General features: G+C 53.0%; 1 pseudogene; it reads left to right on the top strand.

Annotated features, from left to right (window-relative positions):
• The first annotated feature begins 1,920 nt into the window (after nt 1–1,920).
• LOC125434813 lies at nt 1,921–14,114 on the top strand (annotated as a pseudogene).
• The last annotated feature ends 403 nt before the right edge of the window (nt 14,115–14,517 follow it).

The following is a 14,517-nucleotide window of genomic DNA, read 5'->3' as shown; positions in this document are numbered from 1 at the left end:
AATTGAATTGAATTGGCAGTTGGGAGTTTTAGGTATACATATTTTATTTAAAAACTATTTTATATTAAATTGGTTTGGATGCGAGGGAACAAACTTTTGCCTGCACAATTTCTGCCTAGGGTTCCTGTTCACAACACATCAACCTTTACTAGGCATTTAAAATAGGCTCGAGTCTAGAGTGTTACCTTGGGCTCCTGTTGAAAGGCATAAGGGTGGGCCAGGGCTTGGTTTGTTCCGGTCAGTTGGCAACTCTTAATGAAAAGGCAATAACCCTTTCCCACAAAAAGATCTAAGGACAGTCAGAAGTAATTCAGCAGAAGGGACCAGGATACTTCCCCCATTAAAAGTGTTCTCTGGGTGTTTGGAGTGGGGCGAGGTTGGCATTTGGGGTGGGTGGAGGGAAGTTGTGGTGGGGAGGAAGAGCCAGCAGAAGAATTCACAATTCCACTTACTTTTTTTGTTGGGAAAGGACTATAGGAGGCTCCGAGAGGCATTTTGAACCAAACTACAATTCCCAGGGTTCTTAGGGCCAAAATCACACTGTTTTCAACATAATTTTTAAAAAAACTATAGGTGATGGAGCCTCCCCCCCCCCCCATCACGCTCTGAGCATCCAAGGCCGAAGAAGTGTTCTGTGGGACTCTGCAGCTGGCTTCGGGAATTTTGCAGACAAGTTTGGAGGTCTGATCCTCTTTCCAACAGAAGGTCTCAGTTCTAGAAGATGCTGCGTCATAAAATTATTAGGACCAGGGGTGATGGTACAGAAATGAAACCTAAAAACAGAGCCCTTCGGGGATTGGGTGGTATATTAAGTCAAATAAATAATAATAATAAAATAATAATAAAAACGAGCACTGTATGTGCCAATCAACTGAAACAGCATTTATTCCTATCATATAAAAATTGTGCAATCATACAGAATCCTTATTATTATTATTATTATTATTATTATTATTATTATTATTATTATTATTATTATTATTATTATTATTTAAATTTAGTATACCGCCCTATCCCCAAAGGGGATATACTGGCTATAACTTAAAATCTTGCAAATAGTGTCCTTTAATTTTTGTACAATTAATACATGATCGAAATAAATACCATTGCAATCACATGCGTTTGTTTTTGTGTGTAGTGCAATACCGCATGGGTGCGTCTGAGCAGGTGCAGAGTGTACTCTTGACTGTTGGCAGTCACCCTTGACACCACAGTTGCCATCTTCCAGGTAGGGCCTGGAAAATTTTCCGGAATTGCAATGGCTCTCCAGACGGAAGAGATCACTCCCTCTGGATCATAGGTGTCAAACTCGCGGCCCTCCAGATGTTATGGACTACAGTTCCCATCATCCCCTGCCAGCATGATGCTGGCAGGGGATGATGGGTACTGCAGTCCATAACATCTGGAGGGCCACGAGTTTGACACCTGTGCTCTGGATAAAAGGGCTCCTTTGGAGGGTGGCTTTTATGGCAACCAGCCCCGCCCCCCCCCCCGCCCCACAATAAATGTTACAGATCAAACTTACAAGACGTGCCACCAATTAAAATATTGCTCCATATGAAATATGAATGAAAGATAGAGAAGAGGTCCCTCCTCCTCCCTCCCTCCCTCCCAACCCCCCCCCCGCTCCATCCCAAATCTCCAGCACTTTCCCAACCCAGAGTCAGCCCCCGCCCCCCCCGGCTCCCCTCCTCTCCGGCCAAGTGGTGAGAACGCCAGCAAAGCCCCGGCGCCGACCCCTCCCTCCCTGCGCCAGTGTCTCCGCCGGGCCTACCCCGCCAGGGCGTTGTGCAAGGGGGCGGGGCGGGGAGGCAGGCTCCTGGCGGCGCGGCAGACGCAGCTCCGGCCCAGCCGCCCTGCCCGGGGGCGCGGAGCCTTTAAGAGGCCGGGAGCGCGCGCGGGGGCGGGAGGGAAGGAGGGAGCCGAGCGGCGGCGTCGGGGGCGCGCAGCCCGTCCGCGCCCTTCCCTTCCCTTCCCCGCCTGCCTGCCTGCCTGCCTTCCTCTCCGGCGGCGGGACGCGCGCTCGGCCGGTCTCGGTCCGCCCGGAGGCGGCGGCGGCGGCGGGATCGGGTGACCTTGGAGCCGGCGGGCGGAGCAGCCACTGGACGCGGCGGCGGCGGCGGAGGAGGAGGAGCGGCGGCCGCGCCTGGGGCAGGGGAGGAGGCGGAGGAGGCCCCGCCGGACTGGCAGCTGCCTCGGAGCTCGGCCCGGGAGCCTCGTGCCAGGTGAGTGCTGCGCCAGGCCGGATCCCCCTCCCGACACGTGTTTCTCGCGGGTTCCGTTCGCACGTGACGCGCCGGCCCGGGCTGCGGAGCCGTTTGAATGGGCGGGCGGGGGTCGCCGCCCCTTCGAGCTCCGCTCCCGCAGAGCCCGGGGCCGCCGGTACGGGGAGGCGGGGGTGGGGGTGGGAGGCGAGTAAGCCGTCGCTTTGGCTGCAAAGTTGAGCGGTAGGGGGGGCAGGAAGGAAAAGAGCCCCCCCCCCCGTCCGATCCGAAGTTTGGCGCTTGTTTCGGTGGTGCAGACCCCGCTTTTCTGGGGCGCCTTTTTTCCCCTTCCTGCCCCCCCCCTCCGGCTCTTTTGAAACGAGATCTCTTTGACCCAGTTTCATGGGGGGGGGGGCAGTGTTGGTGACTTCCGATCTGGACCCTTTCCTGCCCGGGGGGGTGGATTCTGGATTCTTCTCGCGGTGGGGGGGGGATCCGCAACTTTCTTGGAGGGTGCCATTTTGGAACAGCAGAAAACTTCTGCGCTCCTTAAACCCCCCCCCCCCCGAGATCTGGAACAGGTTGACTGGCTGAAACGGGGGCGCCAAACTTCCCAGTTCAATTTCTTTTTAGGAGCTTTCAGGATTTTTTTTGGGGGGGGGGGGATCTGGGCCACCAGTTGAGATCTGGGCCACCAGTTGTCACCTGTTCCGCAGCCGGCTCGAGCGAACTTCTCTTCTCCTCCCCCCCCCCCCTTTTAGAAAAGTTTTGAAAAAGTTTTGTTTTGGAAGTTTAAAAAGTTTTTACTCCCTTCTTCCGGTTCTCCCGCCCTTGAAAAGTCAGGAGAAAGAGCGTGCGGCAGGATCAGCCCCCCCAGAAAAGAAGTGGGGGGCACTCCACGGAGACCGGGGGTGGGGATGAGCGAGTAGGGACCCCCCCCCCCCATTAATAATTTTCCCCGCCTCTCCTCTGCAGGGCGTGGGCTTGAATGGCCCTGCCTGGCTTGCAATGAATGGCGCTCTCCGGGGAGCGCGTGGCGGCTCTTGAATTTGACCTTCAAACCTGACCGGATTCCTGAGCGGAGATCCGGTGATCCTGCTGCCCAGGAGCGCCCCACCGCCCCGCGTGTGCCAGGAGGATTGGCACCCGAGGTCACCTGGCTTGCCAAACAGGGGTCATAGGTAGGCTGTTGCTGCAGAGGAGGTCACAAGGTGCCCCAGATGCTGGGGAGACCCGAGTTCAGGTCCCCGCTGGGAGATCAGAGCTCAGGTCAGTTGCCTTCCCGCCCGTCCAGTGGTCAGGGGGGTCACTGGCATGCTTTCCTCGGGCCGTGGTGGCGAACCTTTGGCACTCCAGATGTTATGGACTACAGTTCCCATCAGCCCCTGCCAGCATGGCCAATTGTAGGGGCTGATGGGAATTGTAGTCCATAACATCTGGAGTGCCAAAGGTTCGCCACCACTGTCCTAGGGGAAGTGGCGCTCTGGGCACGATCCAGCCTTCCTTGTTGCGTGCCATGCCACTTTTGGAGGCGGGCGGAAGGGTTAGGGCCGGTTATGAGGAAAGTTCTGGGTTCGAGTTGGTTTCAGCGGGGCGATTCTTGTCGGAAATGTCCCGGGCGGCTCCGGTTTTCTCGGCACGGCACCTGCCACCTCCCCCTTTTGCAAAATGGGCATTGCAGCAAATTGCAGGATGGCCAGGTGGGAGAAGCAGGAGCCGCCTCTGAAGGCCGTGTGGTTGCCAATTTCCTTGTGGGGTCTGGAGTCCCCCCAGAATTACAAGATGACAGGAAATTGCTTTTCAGATTTCCAGAGGACGGAGATCCCTTTCCCTGGAGCAACGGGCAACTCCGTCTGAGGGATTCTGTGGCGTCACGTCTTTGCAGAGATCCCTTTCTTGCCCCAAAGACAACCCCTGCCCCCGAATCTCCTTCGGGTTCCCCCCTGAGCCGTGGCAAACCGAGGCTGCAGCAAAGCAGGCCTTAAAGGAACACGGGCAATGAATGGAGCTCAGCCGTAGCCGTTGGGGGCAGGGGGAGGGGAAGGAGGAAGAGGCAGATTTGGGGCTTCCTCTTGCAGATGGGGCGGGGCGCCCAAACCAGTTGAGGTTGGCCTTTTCTTGGAAGGGCGTCAGGGCCGTTGAGTTTCGACTCCCTTTCCTCTCCGTCTGGTGGCGGAGGCGTCTGGGCAGGCCAGAGACAAGGGCCGCGCCGTTCCAAAAGGGCCACGGAAGCCCCACGACTTGGGGGGGGATCCCTTTTCTGCCGCGTCCTCTCTGCCCTTAATTTTTTTTCCAGTTAGACCCATTGTACGATTCGCCTGTCCAACTTGAGGTCTTTGAAAGTGGGGAAAGACCTGTTCTGAGCTCTTTTCTGCTCTGACCCCAAGCCATTTCAGGCCCTTTTGAGGATCTCGGGTGCCGTGTGGTTTCCGGGCTGTATGGCCGTGTTCTAGCAGCCTCCTCTCCTGACGTTTCGCCTGCATCTGTGGCTGGCATCTTCAGAGGATCCTCTGAAGATGCCAGCCACAGATCCTCGGAAGATGCCAGCCACAGATGCAGGCGGAACGTCAGGAGAGGAGGCTGCTAGAACACGGCCACGCAGCCCGGAAACCACACGGCACCCCAGTGATTCCGGCCGTGAGAGCCTTCGACGATACACTGAACATCTCTTTTGAGGATCCTTCGCCAGTTAGCTTCAGCCTCCGTTTGCTTGAGAGCCGAACAGGAAATTCTGCCCACTGGCTGGGTGTGGACCTCAATTTGCCCACCTCTGCTCTTGGAGGCACAACTGCCCCGGGCCAAACTGACCACCCGGGGCGGTGGGGGGGGGGTGTCCATTGCTTCTCTTCTCTAAGGAAAGTTTCCAGGCTCCATGGGACCAGACAGAAGTTTAATACTTGAATGAGAAATGCCTGGTTGAACATTTGAAAGAGGTGCCTCGGGGTCCCCAACATGCCACCGTTGGGTACGGTTGCGCCTGCCAACACCTTTCCAGGTACCCACCGAGGGTTTCAAAGTGGGTGTGGTCAGGTGGGATTTTTTGGCTCTGATTGGCCATTGGAGACCTGATTGACTGTGCAGGTTTTTAAAGAAATGTTGTTCCGCCATGAACTGCCGCCACAGTTTGAGGATGCGTGGTCCAAGGTATAAGCTGCAGCGCCCATTGTACGGCTGGCTCCTCCTCCTCTGGCTGCCATTTTGCACGGCCATTTTGTGGCTGCACCCACCGCGCTCTGTCAAAATGCCCAGGTTGCTCTGTCAAAATGCCCAGGTTGGGGGGAAGAATTAGGACTAATAAAAGGAAACACTTCTTCACGCAACGTGTGGTTGGTGTTTGGAATATGCTGCCACAGGAGGTGGTGATGGCCACTCACCTGGATAGCTTTAAAAGGGGCTTGGACAGATTTATGGAGGAGAAGTCGATCTCTGGCTCCCAATCTTGATCCTCTTTGATCTGAGATTGCAAAGGCCTGAGCAGACCAGGTGATCGGGAGCAACAGCCGCAGAAGGCCATTGCTCTCACATCCTGCAGGTGAGCTCCCAAAGGCACCTGGTGGGCCACTGCGAGTAGCAGAGAGCTGGACTAGATGGACTCTGGTCTGATCCAGCTGGCTTGTTCTTATGTTCTCAAGGCCCTGCCCTAGGGGCAAATTCTGAGGGGGAAGGGGGAGTAAGCAATTATATGCAAACCAAGGGTGCAGAGATAGCTCCTTCTTACACATCTTAAGATTTATCGTAGCTCCCGGTCCTAAGAGGTCATGTGGTGTACTGAGCAGGGGGGGATGCCATTGTCTCTTTTAGAGCAGTAGTTCCCCGGGGGTTTGGGCCACAGCGTTTGGGGGTGCACGAAACATTATTTAATATGGGGGCGCAATATTAGGGAAATGGGTTGCCAATGGAGCAGCAGTGGCGTAGGAGGTTAAGAGCTCGTGTATCTAATCTGGAGGAACCGGGTTTGATTCCCAGCTCTGCCCCCTGAGCTGTGGAGGCTTCTCTGGGGAATTCAGATTAGCCTGCGCACTCCCACACACGCCAGCTGGGTGACCTTGGGCTAGTCACAGCTTCTCGGAGCTCTCTCAGCCCCGCCCCCCTCACAGGGTGTTTGTTGTGAGGGGGGAAGGGCAAGCCCCTTTGAGTCTCCTGCAGGAGAGAAAGGGGGGATATAAATCCAAACTCTTCTTCTTCTTCAATGGGTTTCACACCAGTGAAAAAAGGTTGTGAATCCCTGCTCTAGAGTGACAAAATAGGACAGGGAAAGCCCTGAGACCATGTGGCATAAGGTTAGAGCAGGGGTCTGCAACCTGTGGCTCTCCAGATGTTCGTGGACTACAATTCCCATCAGCCCCTGCCAGCATGACCAATTGGCCATGCTGGCAGGGGCTGATGGGAATTGTAGTCCATGAACATCTTTAGAGCCACAGGTTGCAGACCCCTGGGTTAGAGCTTTAGACGAGCATTTGAGAGACCTGGGTTCAGATTCGTATGCTGCCAAGTTGCTGGGTACGTGGATGCTCAACTTAGCCCTCCTCACAAGGTTGTTGTTGAGGATACAATAGGGGAAAGGACCCCTGAGCTCCTTGAGAAAGCAAAAGAGAGAAGTGGCGAGATCGGTGGTATGGCAGAGATGTGGACTCACAGCAGGTGGTGCTGGACAGGTGGGGTCCTGGCAGCTGTAAATTAAGGAAGTGGTTTGAAGAAGACTGAGAAGTGGGGGCCGTTCTAAAGAAAGGTGTGATTAACAATATAACAACAGGAAAACGCTAAAGTGTAGCGGGAAAGTATCCGTGATCAAACAAACCCACTACGCTACTGCTGCTGGCAATACCCTGTTTCCCCGAATATAAGACGGCCCCTGAAAATAAGACGTAGTAGAGGTTTTGCTGAAGTGCGAAATATAAGGCATCCCCCGAAAGTGAGACGTAGCAAAGTTTTTGTTTGGAAGCATGCCCGACGAACAGAACACAGAAAAATAAGACATCCCCTGAAAATAAGACATAGCACATCTTTGGGAGCAAAAATTAATATAAGCCACTGTCTTATTTTCGGGGAAACACGGTAATACGATCCAACAAACAGTTAAAGTGCTGCTTTGATAAAGTGTCTAGAATCATACAGTGAACATGTGCACAATACACAATGAACATCCACCAACAATTGAGTCTGAACACCCCAAATACAAAGCAGCGTACAACGTGTCATTTTTCTGGACGCCTACATCTGTCCTACAGAGTGCTTCTAGGCACGTTTGTATTTGTATGATAGTATGTACATTACTTTGTATTTGTGGTGTTCAGTCTCAGTTGTTTGTGGGTGTTCATTGTATACTGTGCATGTGTTCGCTTTCTCGTTCCAGACGCTTTATTAAAGCAGCACTTTAATCGCTGGGTCCTATTATTGCCAGTAGCAGGAGTGTAGTTAGGAGGTTTGTTTGGTCACTAAAGAAAGGCCTGGCCATAGAGCTGGGGGGATAGAAAGGTGAGACTGTGCGATGTGTGTGGTGGGAACGCTGTTAACCACCATAGATAGAAAACACAAAGTAAACTGACTTTAAAACAGAAAGTCACTGTTGGCCACAATTCTTCAGTGTGCACCCCGTGGGTATGTTGCTGTCTCTTGGAGGCTCTGTGGTGAAATCTCACTAGCCCAGGTGTCTGCAACCTGTGGCTCACCAGATGTTCATGGACTACAATTCCCATCAGCCCCTGCCGCAAAAAGCACACAGCTGGTACGTGGACGAAGGTTGACGCAGAATTCAAGCCGAGATCCTAGACCCGTGGTGGCGAACCTTTGGCACTCCAGATGTTATGGACTACAATTCCCATCAGCCCCTTCCAGAATGGCCAATTGGCCATGCTGGCAGGGGCTGATGGGAATTGTAGTCCATGAACATCTGGAGAGCCACAGGTAGCAGACCCCTGCACTAGCTTGTATAGACGAGAAGGGCCATCACAGAGTACATCTGAACATTCTCTCTCTGACTAATGTGTAGTTCACCCTTCCTGTTTCCATTTGCAAGCGGCTTTTTGTAAGGCTGGCCGTTCTGCATTGTCTGTCGAAGTTAACTGGTGTGGCCCTGCGTGGATCAAGGGCAGCCCTGCCAGTAAAGGCCCGCGAGCCGTCGGAAGCCTCGTGCAGCCCGTGTTGGTTGCTTGAACCCCACTAAAGGTTTTGAAGGGAAAATAAAAGCAAATTTATCTTGGTTTATGCGAGTTGTTTGTTTGGTCGCTGGTAAGTGGGCAGGGTTTGCTGCGGTATCTTGCTTGTTCGAGGGACCTGGGTGAAATGGACCTCGACCCTTGTGACCAGATTCCGCAGGGTACAGGAAGCAAAATTTGGGCCAAAGGCAAAGAGATGGGGACAGGCCAGGTGAGACAAGAGGCTTGGCGTGAGATGGTGGTGGCTGGCAGGAATCGGGAGGGGGCGCGGGGGGCCAAGGGGAAGGAAGGAGGAAGCTGGAGCACGTGTCACGTGCTAAATTGCCCCCTCTGCGGTGATCAAGCCCACCCCAGTGTTTTTACAAATGCCTTCTCACTTCCTTGGGCCGCTCAAAGTATCCTCTGACCCCACGGCAGATAGCGGAGGGTTCTCGAGTAAAAAAAGACAACCACGTAGATTGTAATTTCTCCTTTCCTGTTTCCACTTCCCCTTCCCCCCTCCCGCAAGCCAGCCTTGTATGGACTGTGGTGCTCGCCTGCAGCCATGGGGAAGATGCTGTCCAAGATCTTTGGCAACAAAGAGATGAGGATCTTGATGCTGGGCCTGGACGCGGCCGGCAAGACGACCATCCTCTACAAGCTGAAATTGGGCCAGCCAGTCACCACCATCCCCACGGTGGGCTTCAATGTGGAGACGGTGACCTACAAGAACGTCAAGTTCAACGTCTGGGACGTAGGGGGCCAGGACAAGATCCGGCCCCTCTGGAGACACTACTATACCGGCACCCAGGGGCTGATCTTTGTGGTGGACTGCGCCGACCGCGACCGGATCGACGAGGGCCGGCAGGAGCTCCACTATCATCAACGACCGGGAAATGCGGGATGCGATCATCCTCGTTTTTGCAAACAAGCAGGACCTCCCGGACGCCATGAAGCCTCACGAGATCCAGGAAAAGCTGGGCCTCACTCGCATTAGGGACAGAAATTGGTACGTCCAGCCGTCGTGCGCCACGTCGGGAGAAGGACTTTACGAAGGTTTAATGTGGCTTACTTCCAACTACAAATCGTAATTCTAGTACTATGTTTATGTACCGTACGTGCGCACTCGAAATCTCTTTAACCAATGAATCCTAGAACATATATATGATACATATATATATATATACACATATATACTCTCTTCTGTCTCTTCCCCCCCACCCCACCTCTCCAAACATTTTGGGGGGGGAGCAGGTCGTCACGATGACTTGTGGCTAGTTGCTTCTGCCGAAGTTGGGAGGGATCTTTGCTTCCAGCTGCCGATCGGAAGGAGCTTTTGTGTTTTCCTCGAACAAGAGAGAAGGTGGAGGTGGGGGAGATTGCTCCCCCCCCCCCGTAGCTGGAAGCTACCTATGAATACCAGCTGGGCTTCCGGCTGCCCACCCTCCCCTCCCCTGTGGTTCTCCAGCCTGTGGTGACCAAGTAGTGGTCTTGGCTTGACAGATGAGCGATATTTGTAGAGAAATCTGGTTGAGCTATAAGCAATACGAATCGACTCCTCCTTAATTCCAGGGCCTTTGTTTAGGGGCTGGGGAGGACTATTGGGGACCATTTACGGGTGAGGATTTTTCTCCCTACCAGAGTCCATCCTTGGATATGGGCTCTGCTCGTTGGATCCCACGGGGATCCCCTTGTATTGTGGGGGAAGACTCCTTTCTGCTGGAGGAAAGAGCTTCTGCCTACTGAAGGGATCGACAGGATCCCACCTCCTTTGCTTTTAGTAGGCTTCTTGGAGACTGTTCTCTGCTAGGAGATTGGTAAGGAGAGGGAGATCGACAAGGGAGTGTAGAAAGGGATGTCCGCTGGCTGGGATGCTTCGCTTGTGTGGGACCTGGCCCAGAAACGCTTCTTGCTGGAACTACCTTCTTCTGTTTTTTCCCTTTTGCTCTTCTCTCTTGACTTGTTCAATCTGCCAAAGTTGCCTGCTTGCAGTAGGCGGGGATGTGCACGCCCTACGGAACCAGTTCGCCCAGTATAAAGATGAGCGGGGCTGACAAAAAGCCATTAATCAGAGCTGTGCTTTACTCCCTTCCCAAATTCTTCCCAAGCGACTCCCTTTCAGAGGCGACAGGTTGCCACCTTGGAAAGGGAGGGTGGGTGGGAGGCCGGGTTGGCTCTGGTTCGCCCCCACCCCCACAGCAATTCTGCCCCCCTCCCTTGGCATTTCAGATGGGTTTCTTAGTTCTGTGTTCCTTTGCGGGTTCCCTGGACTTTTGAAGCAGGGCTAAACCAGTCTTGAGTCCGTTTCCATTCTCCCCTTTCCTTTGTAAAATCTTTCCTGCCAGGCACAGAAACTCTCCCCTGGTCCCATTCCTCTTTTCGCCTCTCCGCTTTGGATGACGTGCTTTGCTCCAGATGCGCCCACCCAGGGCACACACACACACACACACCCGATCATTCCAGCTATCCCAGGAAAGGACTACCAGCCAGTATTTTAGCCCTAGTTCTGGGCCACCTTTTCTCCATTCCAGAGCTCAGACGAAAGGGCTGACGGCCAATCGCCCGCCCTGGGAAACGTACCTTCCTAGCGTGGGTTGAAGGAGAAACCGGTTCTCTGTTCATGGGCGTGGACTATACATTTCTAATCTTATTGTTTTACTAGATACCATTTAATCTACAGGGTATGTAATGTGCCTGGTGGCATGACCGGAATCGTGGGCATAGACGGAAGTGGGTTTTTGCAGACGTGCAGAGAAGTGTCGGAGCGTTTCCTGGTTGGGGTTTCTCCTTTTCCCCTTTTTCAAATGCCTGCTTCTGCCCCCCCCCCCCTTCTCCCCACACACACACACTTTAAAGCGAGGCCCAGAGAGAAGTTGTGACATTTCCCTACCATGCTGTAAAATTCCATCAAAGTACCCCCCCCCCCCCCCGCCCCAATTTCTGATTTTAATATTGAGTTGGGCATATCGGCACGGAGTGGTCTGCTCAGGGATTCGTGGTTTTCGTTTTCATTCCCCCCCCCAAAAAAAACCCCTCCCTGTTCGTCTTCTAATGTCCTGTTCTTCCCTCTTCCCTTACAACAGGGATCTTCAAACTATGGCCCTCCAGATGTGCATAGACTACAATTCCCATGAGCCCTGCCACTTGGCCATGCAGGCAGGGGCTGATGGGAATTGTAGTCCATGAACATCGGGAGGGCCATAGTTTGAAGACCCCTGCCTTACCACAACTGTTTGGCTGAAGGGAATCTGAGGACTCTTCTTCATACAAGACTCCATCTGTTGTCTTTTGCCAGCGAGGACTTCTCCACGTCAGAACCTGGCAGGTTCTTGGGGCTGGGTAGGGAATCTCCCCCCTCCCCCCAAACAGAAATACAGCTGTCACTTTAACAGGGGCACGAAACGCTTTTGTCTCCGGTCGCTTGGTCGGTTGCTCTACCTTATCAAGATGCGAACACACCCGATCCGCTCAGGCGTGGCCACGTCTGATTTTTTCAAAAAATTGGGCTTCTTTTGGAAATCCCCAAAGAGGATTGGGGAGGGGCGGGGGGGTTGAAACTGTTCTGAAACACGGCAGGCGGAGACTAAGCAGCCAGGAGAGCAATCTGAAAACGATAACGATGGATGTCAGCTGCCCCGTTCCGCTTACCTAGTTCTCAGATGGACCGTTCATTTGGGGCGGGGCGGACTCTGAACTTGTGATTTTTGCAGTGGGGCAGTATTTTTCCTTGCCCCCCCCCCAAATATGCTGGGCATCAGCCCACCTCTTGTTCCACACATATTCCTTTGCACCTGTGTGTCGATTCCCTTTGCAAGAAGGGCAGAGAATCGGCCCGGCTACCTTCGAGGGTGGGGTGGTCCTTAAGCGGGAAGGCAGCGAGGGAGCTCGCCACCCCCACTCGGGGCCTAGCAAGACTTGAGTCATGTACTGTCCCTGCAGAAAACCAAATCGCACGCCCTCTTTCCAGCCGCCGTGGCCCCGCTGCCTGGGCGTGAGCTCCTCTCGAGAAAGCCTGACTCATAATTCCCACAAGGCGTCTCCCCACCACCCCCCGCCGGTGGGAGGGGGGGGAAGTGACTCTGCTGGGCTTGTGAAAGGCTGAAGGCGCATTTCCAGCAACTGCTTCCCTCTCGCGAGTCGAGGGTTGCCGTTGGCTCCCATCACGTGGGAGCCCGGAGCGGCACCTTTGCCTTAAGCTCCAGAGCCAACTCTTGCAGCCAACTCTGGGAGGGCTCCGTCCTCTGCACTTTTCAGAACTGGCGTTTGTCTTTGCAGCCTGTCTTTGCTGCGCTGACACACACACACACACACACACACACACACGGCCACTTGGTTGGTCTTGCCTCAATTCCACCTTTTGAACGCAGGACCCTCTCTTACCTTTGCTGAGCAATATGCCACGGCGGTCTTTCTCCTCTTCCCCTCCCTGCTCGGATGTCTCTTTCCTCCCCTTCACAAATTGCAGTTAACCACGTTTAGAAAGGCTTGAGTGCCAGAAAATGTATGTCTTAAAAACGGGGGCGGGTGGGTGTTTGTGTGCCCGGGCGGAATTAGTGGCATTCCTCTTGCGGTTCTCTTGCTTTTTCCTGCCACGCTTGGCGGCATTCCCACGGATCTGCTTTTGCACTTTGGGAATCCGGTGATCGGATTCCCGCCGATCGCGTCGAATCAGAGGGAATCAAAGTCAGACGGCAGCCATCTGCTTAGGCGGCGCGGATAATCCCGTTTACAGCCCACAAAATGCCCGGAGCGCCAGCCGACGTCTTGTGGGATGGGAAAGAATCTCTCTCTCTCCTGCACTCGTGGGCCAGGGCTCGGTCTGCTGATTTTTCTCATGGCACAGCCAATGTATTGCAGGATTGTTGTTTTGGTCTAGATTCTCTCCCCCCCTCCCCCACACACATATCTGGGGCTGCTTATCTGCTTATCTATGGGTAAAAGAGGTCATTGTATGTGCCCCCCCCTCAAATTATCTGTGTGCATGACTCACAAGACAAAAAAAATGTCTTATATCTGAATGACTTCTAGAATCTCAGGGGAGGGGACGTTCTTTCAGGGTGCCTCTTTATTCCAGGGAGTTCCGGGCCACAGTAGCTGCCGGTTTTGGCAAAACAGGGTGACCAATTTGGGTGGGCCGCACGTAAAATGGCAAGCGAAGGTCTGTCCTTTCACCCGGACTTGTGTATTTCAGTTACCCTCATGTGGAAGTTTATGTGCTGGTGATAATGTAGGAAGGCATTAAACACACACACGCACCCCGCCGGTTGCTGATTTTCACGCCTGTTCCATCCGTGCACAAGTGTGAAAGAGGAACGCTTTCTTCTGGCCGGGAGGGTGGGGAGCGCGTGAAAAACAGCCGGCCTTCTTTTCGTGCCTTCAATAATGGCTCTCAGTTAATTAAGGGGCAAACAAGGTACTTTTTTGTAAGGAAAACTGCAGCTGTGCAACTGGAATACACTGGGCTTGTTTTATTATTATTATTATTATTTTAAATTACATTTCTTTTTCTTGCCCCCTGAATAGAAAAAGGGGAAGGGGGGTTGTATCAGATGACGATCTGCATATGCAAATGTACTGTACATTCTAACGCTGGAATTTCTTTGGAATCCTTTCTGTTGGGGAGGGGGCTTGAACATTTGGGGTTATGGGTGCCTGTGATTTGGGGGGGAGTAACTCTTCCAAATCTCCACCAACAAGGGCTCACATCATCAAACTGTTGGTTTTTTTTAAAGAATAATAAAATAAATGATTCTTTTCCCTTCGAGTTGTCATGAAAGTGAAAAGCAGTGTTTGGTTTGTTCTCAGTATGTTTTCCTGGATACCGTGTTTCCCCGAATATAAGAGTGTCTTATATTAATTTTTGCTCCCAAAGATGCATATGTCTTATTTTCAGGGGATGTCTTATATTTCTGTGTTCTGTTCGTCGGGCATGCTTCCAAACAAAAACTTTGCTACATCTTACTTTTGGGGGATGCCTTATATTTCGCACTTCAGCAAAACCTCTACTACGTCTTATTTTCCGGGGATGTCTTATATTCGGGGAAACAGGGTATGTGCACCAGCTTCGCAAATTTAGCCTCCCCCTTTCCCACAAGTTACTAACTCACCTTTGCCACTCATTTGTGGCCCAAAGGAAAAGAACTGCCAGTGGTAACATTCTTCCAACCTGTTTGCCCCTG

This window comes from Sphaerodactylus townsendi, linkage group LG06, assembly GCF_021028975.2.
Source record: "Sphaerodactylus townsendi isolate TG3544 linkage group LG06, MPM_Stown_v2.3, whole genome shotgun sequence".
NCBI classification, from domain to species: domain Eukaryota; kingdom Metazoa; phylum Chordata; class Lepidosauria; order Squamata; family Sphaerodactylidae; genus Sphaerodactylus; species Sphaerodactylus townsendi.
Note: the sequence above shows the minus strand (reverse complement) of the source record. Positions and strands in the feature narration are given on the sequence as shown.